This window comes from Manis pentadactyla, chromosome 11 (genome assembly GCF_030020395.1).
Source record: "Manis pentadactyla isolate mManPen7 chromosome 11, mManPen7.hap1, whole genome shotgun sequence".
NCBI lineage: Eukaryota > Metazoa > Chordata > Mammalia > Pholidota > Manidae > Manis > Manis pentadactyla.
In genome coordinates, this window is record NC_080029.1 from 63124728 (window position 1) to 63137711 (window position 12984).

Sequence of the window (12984 nt, forward strand, 5' to 3'; positions counted from 1 at the left end):
GGCAAGCAACAACCCAGAGTGATTAAGAAATCAAGACGTGTGCAGGTGCTGGTTAAAAAAAATATGCAGAGAGATGGCAAATGGAAATTAGAAAGATTGCCCAGACATACTGTCAGAATAGGCAAAAAATTTATGGCTTTGAATATGCTAGATTTTTATCACATCTCTCATTAGAAGAAACTACAGGAGTGAGCAGGGTAAGAATATGAAAGATGCAAAGCTTTTAGCAAAGGACCCAGCACAAAGTAAGTTCCAAAAAAAAGTTGGTGTGAAACAAGTGAAAAACAGTGACAAGAGATAGGGATGGAAAAAAAGTAATTTTTCTGTGGTCATATGTAGCACAGAAAGGGGACTTAAGGCATCTTTTGCCCAGGCTGGTAACATCTGATGAGAAATCTTACGTATGTGTGTGTATTAGTCAGGGTTCTCCAGAGAAGAGAACCAAGAGGATAGGTAGATAAACTGACAGATACAGACAGACAGACACACAGGCAAACAGGACCCAGAGGGACTTAGGAGGGACTGGCTCACATAATTATGGAAAATGAAGCCCATTTACCTGCTGTCTACAAGCTAGAGGCCTAAGAAAGCCTAGGAAAGTGTAGTTACATTCCCAGCCCAAAGGACTGAGAACCAGGAGCACTGAAGTTCAAGGGCAGGAGAAGATGCATGTCCCAGTTTAACAGAGAACAAATTTGCCCTTCCTCCACCATTCTGTCCTATCCAGACCCTCAGCAGTTTGGATGATGCCAACTGGATTGCTGAAGGCAGTTTGGATTGCTGAAGGCAATCTCCTTTATTCAGTTTACTGATTCAAATGCCATCTGGAAAGACCCTCACAGACACACCCAAAAATAATGTTTACCAGCCGTCTGGGCATCCTGTAGCCCAGTCAGGTTGATACATAAAGTATCACGGTACAAGTGTATTTCAGTTTCATCAGTCAAGCAATCAAAGCAGTCTTCCTCTGCCAACATAATACTCTCTTCCTGTAATACAAGCCTATTTTTTTAAATATACTGTATTAATTGAAGTATCACTGATAAACAATCTTATATTGGTTTCAAATATACAGCACAGTGGTTCAACAGCTACCTGTATTATTAAATCCTCACCCTAACTAGTGCAGTTACTATCTGTCAACATAAATAGATATTACAGAATCACTGGCCTTATTCTCCCTGCTGTACTACCATTTCCACGACCAACTTATATTATGAATGAGAATTTTTGTGCCCCTTTATCCCCCTCATCCTCCCAACCACCCAACCTAATCCCTCCCCCATAGTAACCACCAGGCACTTCTCAGTGTCTGTGAGTCTACAGTTATTTTGTTTGTTTTGCTTTGTTTTTATATTCCACAAATAAGTGAAATCATATGGTATTGGTCTTTCTCTGCCTGGCTTATTTCACTGAGCATAATACCCTGTAGGTCCATCCATGTTGTCACAATGGCAGGATGTGTGTATGTACCACACCTTCTTTTTTTTTTGTAGATAATTATTTTTTATTGAAGGGTAGTTGACAAACAGTATTACATTACATTAGTTTCAGGTGTACAACATAGTGATTCAACATTTATATACATGACAATTCTAGGTACCAGCTATCACCATACCAAGCTGTTACAATATCTTGACTATATTCATTACATCCCGGTTACTCATTATTTTACTATTGTAAGTGTGTACTTTTTTTTTTTTTTTTGTGAGGGCATCTCTCATATTTATTGATCAAATGGTTGTTAACAACAATAAAATTCTGTATAGGGGAGTCAATGCTCAATCCATAATCATTAATCCACCCCAAGCCTAATTTTCGTCAGTCTCCAATCTTCTGAGGCATAACAAACAAGTTCTTACATGGAGAACAAATTCTTACATAGTGAATAAGTTCTTACATGGTGAACAGTACAAGGGCAGCCATCACAGAAACCTTCGGTTTTGTTCATGCATTATGAACTATAAACAGTCAGTTCAAATATGAATACTCATTTGATTTTTATACTTGATTTATATGTGGATACCACATTTCTCTCTTTATTATTATTATTTTTAATAAAATGCTGAAGTGGTAGGTAGATACAAGATAAAGGTAGAAAACATAGTTTAGTGTTGTAAGAGAGCAAATGTAGATGATCAGGTGTGTGCCTGTAGACTATGTGTTAATCCAAGCTAGACAAGGGCAATAAAACATCCACATATGCAGAAGATTTCTCTCAGAACAGTGGGGGCGAGGTTCTAAGCCTCACCTCTGTTGATCCCCAATTTCTCACCTGATGACCCCCCTGCGACTGTGCCTGTCTTAGGTTGTTCCTCCCTTGAGGAATCTTACCCGTCTCTGGCTAACCAGTCATCTTCCGGGGCCATACGGGGAAATGTAAAGTTAGTAAGTGAGAGAGAAGCCTTATTGTTTGAAATGGTTAGCTTTTTATTTCTTTGCATATTTATGCCCTGTAGCTTCTATGCCCAGCATTTGTCTTGAGGTATCTTTACCACTTGGAAGAATTATGATACTCAGTAAATTTGATATGAGGCACGAATTCTATTTAAGGGTTGTAATTAGGAAGGAAGAAGAAAAGCTATAGAAGTAGCAGGCAACAGAAAACATGGGAAGATTGATTATTTCTTTGACAAAAAAAAAACAAAAAACAAAAGTACACACGTCCAATGGTAAAATAATGAGTAACCGGGATGTAATGAATATAGTCAAGATAGTGTAACAGCTTGGTATGGTGATAGCTGGTACCTAGAATTGTCATGTATATAAATGTTGAATCACTATGTTGTACACCTGAAACTAATGTAATGTAAAAGATTGATATGTCAAATTCTTCTTGTAGAGTAACTTCAGCATGTATAGGTTTTAAGCTACTACTTAAATTGCACACACACATTAACATAATAGGAGTATAGTTACATAACCAAAGCATACCTGTAATTACCAGCCATCTCCAGTGAAACCAAGAAAACCAGTTAGACACCTTAGGCATTTGTGAAAACTTATCTATGATATGGTGGATATTGTCCAACTGAACTTGAACAGTCTGAGAGAAATCAGACAAATTAAAACAACCCATTCCTGGGGAATGTTCACATCCCTTATGTTCTTTTAACAGTAAATAGTCTGTAGTTGTAAGATTTTGGAGTGCTACAATTTGCACTTCTCCTAATTCTTGATTGAGTTCCAACAGTATAGATCCAGTCAAATTTGTTGTTTTACTGTATGCACAGGCCAGCTTAGATATCTCCTTCCTCATTCCCATGGCAAGTCCAGGAACTGGTGGGATGAGTGCACCTACAGCTGTAGCAGTGTGTGGATCTTTGTTGGGCTTTTTTGATGATCATCTTCTGGCATGAGTCTTCCAGAAAGTGCTGATGTTGGAAGTTCTTTTTCATATCGTATCTTAGTTCATTTTCGGGGTAGCCCAATTAGGCTTTGATCCTCTGTGTAAACACAAACAGACCCTTTGCCTACACTTTTATATGCCCTTTATACTCTTGTACTCTTGTGTAGAACTCATTGGAGGTTACCACACAAGAACTGCCCTTTTTTTTTTTTTTTTTTGGTATCACTAATCTACACTTACATGACGAATATTATGTTTACGAGGCTCTCCCCTATACCAGGTCCCCCCTATAAACCCCTTTACAGTCACTGTCCATCAGCATAGCAAAATGTTGTAGAATCACTACTTGCCTTCTCTGTGTTGTACAGCCCTCCCTTTTCTCCTACCCCCCCATGCATGCTAATCTTAATACCCCCCTACTTCTCCCCCCCCTTATCCCTCCCTACCCACTCTTCCTCCCCAGTCCCTTTCCCTTTTGTACTACACCTTCTTAATCCATTCATCAGTTGATGGACACTTAGGTTGCTTCCATATCTTGGCTACTGTAAGTAATGCAGCAATAAACATAGGGATGCATATATCTTTTCAAATCAGGGATTTTGTTTTCTTCAGGTAAATTCATAGGAGTGGGTCAAATGGTATTTCTATTTTTAGTTTTTTGAGGAACCTCCACACTGCTTTCCACAGTGGATGCACCAAATGACATTCCCACCAACAGTCTAGGAGGGTTCCTATTTCTCCACATCCTTGTCAACACTTATTTCTTGTCTTTTGGATAACAGCCATCCTAACTGGTGTGAAGCCATGTCTCATTGTGGCTTTGATTTCCATTTCCCTAATGATTAGCAATGTGGAGCATCTTTTCATGTGCCTTTTGGCCATCTGTATTTCTTCTTCAAAGAAATGTTTGTTCAGGTCCTCCATCTAATTGGGTTATTTGGGTTTTTTGGTGTTGAGGTATATGAGTTCTTTATATATTTTGAACATTAACCCCTTATCAAATGAGTCATTTACAAATATATTCTCCCATACTGTAGGCTGCCTTTTTGTTCTGCTGATGGTGTCCTTTGCTGTATAGAAGCTTTTTTTGGTTTGATGAAGTCCCACTTGTTCATTTTTTATTTTATTTCCTTTGCCCAAGTAGATATGTCCAGGAAAAAATTATTCATACTTATGTTCAAGAGATTTTTGCCTATGTTTTCTTCTGAGAGTTTTATGGTTTCAGGTCTCACATTCAGGTTTTTTGTCCATTTTGAGCTGACTTTTGTGTATGGCATTAGACTGTAATCCAGTTTTTCTTTCTCTTGCATGTAGCTGTCCAGTTTTCCCAACACCAATTATTGAAGAGGCTGTCTTTTCCCCTTTGTATATTCATGGCTCCTTTATCGTATATTAACTTGACCACATGTGCATGGATTTGTATCTGGGCTCTCTATTTTGTTCCACTGACCTATGGGTCTGTTCTTGCATCAGTACCATACTATTTTGATTACCATAGCTTTGTAGTATAGCTTGAAGTCTGGAAGTGTAATACCCCCAGCTCTGTTCTTTTTCCTCAGGACTGCTTTGGTTATTTGGGGTCTTTTGTGGTGCCATAAAAATTTTGGAATTGTTTGTTCTAGTTCATTGAAAAATGATGAGCCTGCTTCTTAATGCATAAGCTTTTCTCAGTTTGAAGAGCTTGTGCCCAATGGCTTCCTTCAAAGCCCTTCTGAGGATGGTCACTGGAATTTTCAGCCTGGACCATGTAAACTGTTTCCTAACAGGGAAGAGAGCAACCAACATGTAGTGATATGGAGTGTTTCATCTTATCAGAAACAGAAAACCAGGATCTGAAAACCATCCCTCAAGGCTCCCCAGTAATGGTCCCCCCAACAGTCTCATTGCTAGAAAGGGGAGAAAAGGCTCAGGAGAGCTAAATGTTTCAGATTTTGCTTTATCCCAACATGCAAGTTTTCTTCACCGATAGTTTTTTATGGCAGTGATAAATAATTTAGGACTTTCTTGACAAATACCCAATAGAAAGCTTAAACAATGTTTTCTTTGGCCTCTCTTGAGGTAAGCCCCTACCCACAGGTTCACTACTGATTTCTTTAAACACATACCCATTCTATTCGTAGGATAGTCAATGCTCACTTTTATCCAAGTATAACTGAGTGGATTTTTTAGTTTGAGTTATAGAGTGAAAACAAATACAAGCTAATTTTATGGAATAATCCCTCTAGAAAGGAACAAACCACATCAGAAACAATCCCCTTTGTAGACCTTCAAGTAAACTATGCTGTATGATGGACAAAATATCCATCATAACCAGGAATAGAAAAGTATTGTTTCAAACCTATTATGTACAAATCACCTAATTTTTCAAGGTTAATGAGTGTAATTTACTCATCTTTGGTTACTAAAGGAGTTATATATGATGAACAAAACTTAAGAGTTCATCCATTTCATTTCTGTTTTTGATTCACCCACATTTGTTTGGCTTTTATGTCCATGTAATTTATTTGTATAATTCTGTCCAAAGCAGATGGGCAATTGCTCATGACCATTTGCAAACCATTTAGATTATTATTGTACTGATGTTTATTCAAGGCCAAATGGAGATAATATAAAAGGTGTGATGTTCAACTTAGCATAACAATATCATGAAAAATCTATTTGGTCTCAGCAATAAAATAGATTCTCTCTACCTATCAGTTTCATAAGAGCAAGTAAATTGCCTCTGTCCATGTAGCTGGACTAGCTACTCAAATTAATTATGGCATAGTTTACTGTTTGACAAACTCTCCAACAGCATAAGAAGAGGACAGTCATCTCCAATGCTATTTGATGTCAAATTTCATATTGAAGACTTACACTTCTCCTCACACTTTAAAGTCACAGGATAAAAAATTATAATCATCTGTTAAAAATAAGTAAATAGATATATGTTTGCTAATCACAGATGGCATGGCACTGATCCTAATTTTTTTCAATGAATAGATTTTTTTTTACTTCAGTAATATATTATGTTGAACCTCACACCTTTACAGTCTTGCTTTGAATTATTAGTACCACTGAAATACCACAATGTCTATACAGAACTTCTCGGTTTTCTTTTCTGGAAATTCACTACACACATTTATATATTTTTTCCTGTGTTTACATTTGACCTTTAGATAAATTTAGTAAGTTTAGAGCCAGTGTTTATTAGGTAAATAGCAGGGCACTTTTTTCTTTATGCTACCAGAAGCTAATTTAAGAGCTTCCCTAAAATCCAGATCAGTTAAAAATGCTTTTGAAAGACTGGAAGGGTGTTATTAATTTTTATTCTCAAGTGTTAATGGTCAGCTCAGCCTACAAAGCAGACTAGAGATGTCAAGACACTTAAGATGTGTGCACCAAGAGGGCCAAGCTTACAAACTTGTATTACCTAAGTGATTGGGAACAGAAGCAAATGATCTCTAATCTTTTGCTAAAAATCACAGTGGCTGACATCTTCATCAATACCATTTCCTTTCTCTGGGCATAAGGGAAAACTACACTTCTCAGACTCTTTTGCACTTGTAACTGAGTTCCAGGCAATGGAATGTAAGTGGAAGCGACATACCATGGACATAAGGTAAGCCTGCCTGGTCATGATTTCCCCCCCGATCTCTTAACAAATTGTCTTTGAGACCTGTCCAAATTTACATGGGGAAACTTAGGTCTACTTTTAAAGTCAGAATTTCAAGTTGAAATTCTCTAACCCACAAAGCTTTAGCATGCTTGAAGAATGAAAGTTGTTTAGGCCAGTCTGATAAAAGCTATGAGCATCACAACAAACTCCATTTTTAAAAGACTGTATGTCTTGGAAACTGAAAGTTCAACTTATAATACACACATCACTTAATGTCAAGGATTAAGATACAATTATATAAAGAGGTTTTAGAAACTCTACCAGATGTAATGCAGTCTTTGTTTTGGTGATTTGGCAGACAAGTCAGAATTCTACATGCTTCAGGTTCATCATTTGGAATATCAGTGTACAGTGAGCATCTTTTGACAGTATGCTTGATACAGAAAGTAGGGGTGGCTTTGCTGAATCTGGAGCAGCCCATGACATTCCCTAGGTCGTATTTTTAAATAAAACCCTAAAATGCAAGATGTTTTATTGCTTCTTTCTTTCTATGACACTATGCAGGTAAACCAGTTATTTTAACTTTCCTATTTATTTATTGCAGAAGGATGGGAATTTATAATATGTACATTAGTTCAATTTATTCATATCATTAAATCTGTATTTATGCACTTCTCACAAACACCTATCACTAGCCTCTTTCTCTAAGTGAGGGATTATTTAGCTTTAAACAAATACAAACAATGTCATGCTTTGTACATATTAATCTTTAAAATCTCAATGTAAAAAACTACAGATTTTACAATGAAGAATAAGATGTTTAACAACCTCCTTTAAGGTGTACTCTAAGTCTTATATTTAAGTATAAAAGTTATTTTCTTTATTTCCTTCTTTTATTCACTTGAGTATTTATAAATTCAAATTCCCTTAAATGTTTTCCTTTTTGTATTTAATGCAGCCTAATCTTTTGGTTAGAAAAATATATTGCCGTATTCATGAATTTTCTGAGTTCTTTAAACAACTTTTCCTTATAAAATGCTAAAAACCACAGTGTAATGGTAACTCTACAGTGAAATTATATATTTTTGTAACTCTTATTCCCAAAATGAATAATGATTGGTTAAAGAATAGTTTCTTCCTAAGAAAGCTTTTGAATGGTATGGTCCATAATGCCACACGATAACCTTAGAGAGTGAATGAGCTTGTCACTAGGGCATATAATCCTCTAGGCAAAGAAGAAAATGTGTTAGGACATAATGACATACTTTTGGGGGAAATATAGGAAAAGAAACTTCATCTTTTGTCAAACACACTTTTGTTAACCCAGACTTTGCCAGATACGCAGTCCATCAAAACTAGTCCTTTACTTAGCCATTTAAGTACCAAGAATGCACAGTCATTGTTCACAACTAGTTTCCGCTTGCATGTGACAAAACAGCTAGTTGGAGAGTCAGCTTCAGTCAGTGTCTATTTAGGGCAAAATGTCAAAAAAGAATGTCCTGCATTTGAGACTCAACAATAATGAACATGGCTAAATCTGAAAATTAACAAAAGAAAGTGAACAGCCTTTTAAATTCTGAAGAACATTAGATTCTGGTGTCTTTTTTGTTCTGATTGTTGTGGCTTAACACTCTGAAAAGACCACCTGTTGGGCAGCCATTTTTGTGATTGTATTAAATGCATTGATTGCATAAAAGAACACTTTCCAAAATAACCTGGCATTATTATTCACTTATTTTATAGTAAATCTGCATTCAAAACGTGCATTAAAACTTGAGGCTTTTCTCCTAAGTGAAACTTAAAGCTATAAGTTTGATGTAAATGCATACTCAGCTGCAAATGCATGATTTGATGGTCAAATGCCTTATTCTTTAAAAATGAGCTCAAGTAAACCTTTGATATGGCAATTAGAGACTATGGTGAATGAAGTGAAACAGTCAAAAGTGGTGCCTAGTAGACAGGGAATCCCAGAGGAAATGACAAAACTGATAGCATATAATTATTAGGCTGACACAGAGCGACATGTAGTTGGAGAAAATTACTGTTGCTTATTAAAAGAATATGATATCCTCAGCAATCCTGAAAGCATATTTTACTGGAACAATACCTCCAAATTCATGAATAAAAGAAAATCCACATCCCAAACTCACAGGTTTTGCAATTCATTTATACTAAATATCTCCCCTAGAACACAGTGGACATAAAAATATTATTTTTTTAAGTCCAACTGAGGGTAATGAAAGTTTATGCTGTGGCAACTAAGAAATGCAGGAAGAGAGTACTCAAAGGAAAGAGAAATGGTTCGTAGGACAAAAAGATAGTGTGCCATAACTATCTTTTTAGTAAGGTTTTGAAAATAAGTATTTTGACGTTAAATATGACACTATCAAAAAAATCATCTGTGGTGCATGAACAAATATTTTAGATGCATGACTGTTTTTAGCTTTGTGACTACTTTAGAAGGGTGTGGTGAAGATCAGTTCTGTACTCCATGATTTTTAGGGGTACATGAACCTGTAGAGTTACTGTATTTTCTGAAGGTGGAAAACAAAACTTTCAAAATATTTTTTAAAATATTACATTATATAGTTTCTAAGATTTCCTAAATGTTTCACATTTCAATTTAATTCTGATTAGTCTTTTCCTCAGGATGATTTGTGTCATTTATTTCAAATTTGCTCTCCTTAATGACCTAAAATAAGAAGGGTGGAATGAATGGTTATATTGTCACAAAAATAGCATTCCTTTGTCACTGAGAAACATTTAAAAAGTTTTCCCCTAAGTTTTCAAAGTTTCCATTCACTCAAGGCATTACTTCTATGTTTTAAAAAGTAAAATTTGTGTTTATGTTGTATTAAAAGCAAATCTTCCTTAGAAGAGAAAAAAGAAATGTGTTCCTTAAGCATTATTTCAAGTAAAAAAGACTTCAAAAAAATTAATTTTCCAAGTTGATTTTGTAAGAAATTACATTTTTGATTCATGCAAAATATACTATCACATTCATCAATTTTCCAACAAATTTCTTAACTTACAGAGACTCTTGTATGGTATAAATGCTGAATATTTAGTCAAAGTGTGAGTTAAAGAAATATCCCTCTCTGAATAGACTTAAAGGAAGACTTCTTTTCTGGTAAGTAAGCACATTTGGATTTTAAATCTTTTCTGATTTTATTTAAAGAAATGCTTAAATTTCCTACAAGCAAACATAATCCCTAGCGTTCAAGAACATGTTCTTGAAACTTGTCATGTGCAAATCATATTGTAATCTAGTGCAGACTCCAGCAGTTTTAATTTTAGTTCATCTCTTATAAGTTTAGCTTTTTAAAGATCTGTTTTCCTGACATAAATGCTACCCAGTGGAATACTTATCACTCTGCCACAGAAAAAAAATGAAAAAATGACAAAAGGCATCATGTCATGTTCAAGTCATGTCATCATCTAGTGCGGACTCTCAGAAGTCAGTGATTCAGCAAGTTAATACAATATAAAGCTGTTGGTGGAATTGTTCTATGCCAGACTAAAATATACTTATTATCCTAAAGAAAATAACATCTTATAAACACCCTCAAAACAAAGGCAAAATTATATAATATATAATAAATTTATATAAGAGTTTGTTGTTTGCTAAAAAACCGAGTCCATGAATTGAGTTAGATAGAATCATGGACAGAGTCTTGGATTTACACAGAAAAATAGGTCAGGCTTCAGAAAAAAAGGGAAGTGTATCTTTATGAGAGTCACAACATGCCTGGACCTCCAAGGGTTAAGAAGAGGTAAGGAGGAGGTAAGGGAAAGAGAAGATGAAGGAAATAAGAGAAACTGAGCAGATACAAGAAAGGATTCAATGGAAGGTATTGTTGGTCACAGCAAGGTGTCAGAAACAAAACTATAAAAATGGAAACCGCTTCAACATTGGAAAGAAGATAAAAAAAAATGAACGTATACCACATAGTAAAAAGAAAAAGAAAATAAGAAATAATAAAAAGGCTTTCAGGTGTTCCACAGAACATATCTGTGAAAAAAATAAAGCAAGCAAGAAAGAAAAGAAACAGTGAAATTGAAATTTTCTCCAAAGATATCTCATCTAGAAGGCTTCATTGTGCCTTCCTTTTCACATCAAGAATTTAATTTTGCATTCCCTTTGTCTGTCTTGAGGAACATTTCTAGTTTATTCCATGGATTTCTTTTTCTTTAAAAGTTCTTATTGGCTAAAAGAAAGAAATAAAAATCAGATCTCTGCCTTGTCTCTTTTGACTCAAGTTTAGGAAAGATGGGAATGTCTTATTCATCAAGGTTTCAGTATTTGCTCATTTTCTCTGCTGTACCTGAACAGCCACCATTTTCATAGTCTTTAAAATATTCTTCTTATGATGCTAAAACTAACAGATTGTTTATTATGAATTTACCATTAATAAAGCTCTTTCTACATGTTCATGTAATGGAGTCCAGTAAGTTGATTAGCTCTTTTCAACTCCAGGGTTGTGGTTCTAAATTGAGGACACACTTGATTTCTGGATCTGTGGGGTTGGTCCAGGTTGCTGTTCAGGTGGGAGGTCCCAACCATCAGGAGGGGTAATTTATTTGGATTACTCTAAACTTCCGCTTGAATAAACTCAAATTCCAGATTTGACTCTAGAAGGGATTAAGTCCTTCCTAGACCCTTTTGCTTGTTTTGGCCCAGGGCCACGTGAGCTTACCAAACTCTGTCCATATTTGCAGCTGGATTAATTCTGATCTGAGCTAACGTGACATCAGAAAGGATTCCTAGCTAGTCACTTCTCTAAACTATAAAGCACCCGGAAGCAAGACTGGAACTTGGGCAACTGCATCTGGTCACCAAAGAATTCTTATAGCACCTGGTCAAAGAACTGTAGTTTATAAATTCAAGGGTATCAATTAATTCTCACTTCAGAAGTGTATCACAACTGTACAGACTTATTCTTTTCCACTAACCAATAGTACACAGCATTTGTTGAGGTCCCATGGAATGAAGACACTACTACTCAGCTGATGATGCCAGGCCCCACGGATTATGCCTCCTCCTTGTGCCTATCCCCCCACAAGTAACCTTATTCCCAGGCAGCAGCCCTTTCCCTGAGCTTCTCTCTGGTGCCATGGAAACCCCATCTATTAAAGCAGAAATGTTACTGCAGGGTTGGGTTTTTTCCAACCTCCCAAGAACCTTTTTGAAATGAACTGTTGATGCTGCAGTTTTTGCACATCCTTCAACTTGTGCAGAATTCACAGCCATAACTTACCTGCCTGAATCCAATCATGATTGCTATGACATACCATCTAAAAGCTGACTTAGGCATACTTGCTGATTAAACCTGCCATTTAACAAAAGCTTTTTGCATTTCAGAATTCATTCTCCTCCTTTCACTATTTTCTCTTAATTGTTATAGCAGAAAACTACTTTTGGGAGCAAACTCTTGCAAACCCTTACTTTAGATTTACATGAACAAACACAAAGTGTGTGTGTGTGTGTGTGTGTGTGTGTGTGTGTGTGTGTGTATGTGTGTGTATGTGTGTGTGTGTGTGTACATGCAATACTTCAGGAAATATGCCTTTACAAGTTCATATATTCTATATCTTGAAAGTTCTATGTAGTGTCTTTTCAACTTACTACTTCTCTGGGCTAGCATAATAACTGGTTTGATATCAGGGAAGTACCTTAAAAACCTCCTTTGTACCAGAATACCTTGTAAATAGCTTATTATTTGCTTACTTGCAAATTCTTTATAGTTTCTGGAAAATAATGACACAAACATCAGTTTCCATGAAGACACCTGTTAATGTCCAGGTGTTGGGAGAGTGGAGATTACCATGCCCAGGATCCTCACCAGACCCTTGTCTGCTTGCCTGCTGCACATGTGTAATGCTCACAGGGCAGGCTTGCACACGTGTTGTCAATGAACTACTACTGACTCCATAGAGTGCTGCCCAGTGCTTTGGGGCTGCAGCCTGTGGAGAGGCCCTGAGGCAGAGACAGACTTGCAGCTTGCAGTCTTGCCCTGAGGTGGATGTGATTTTAGCG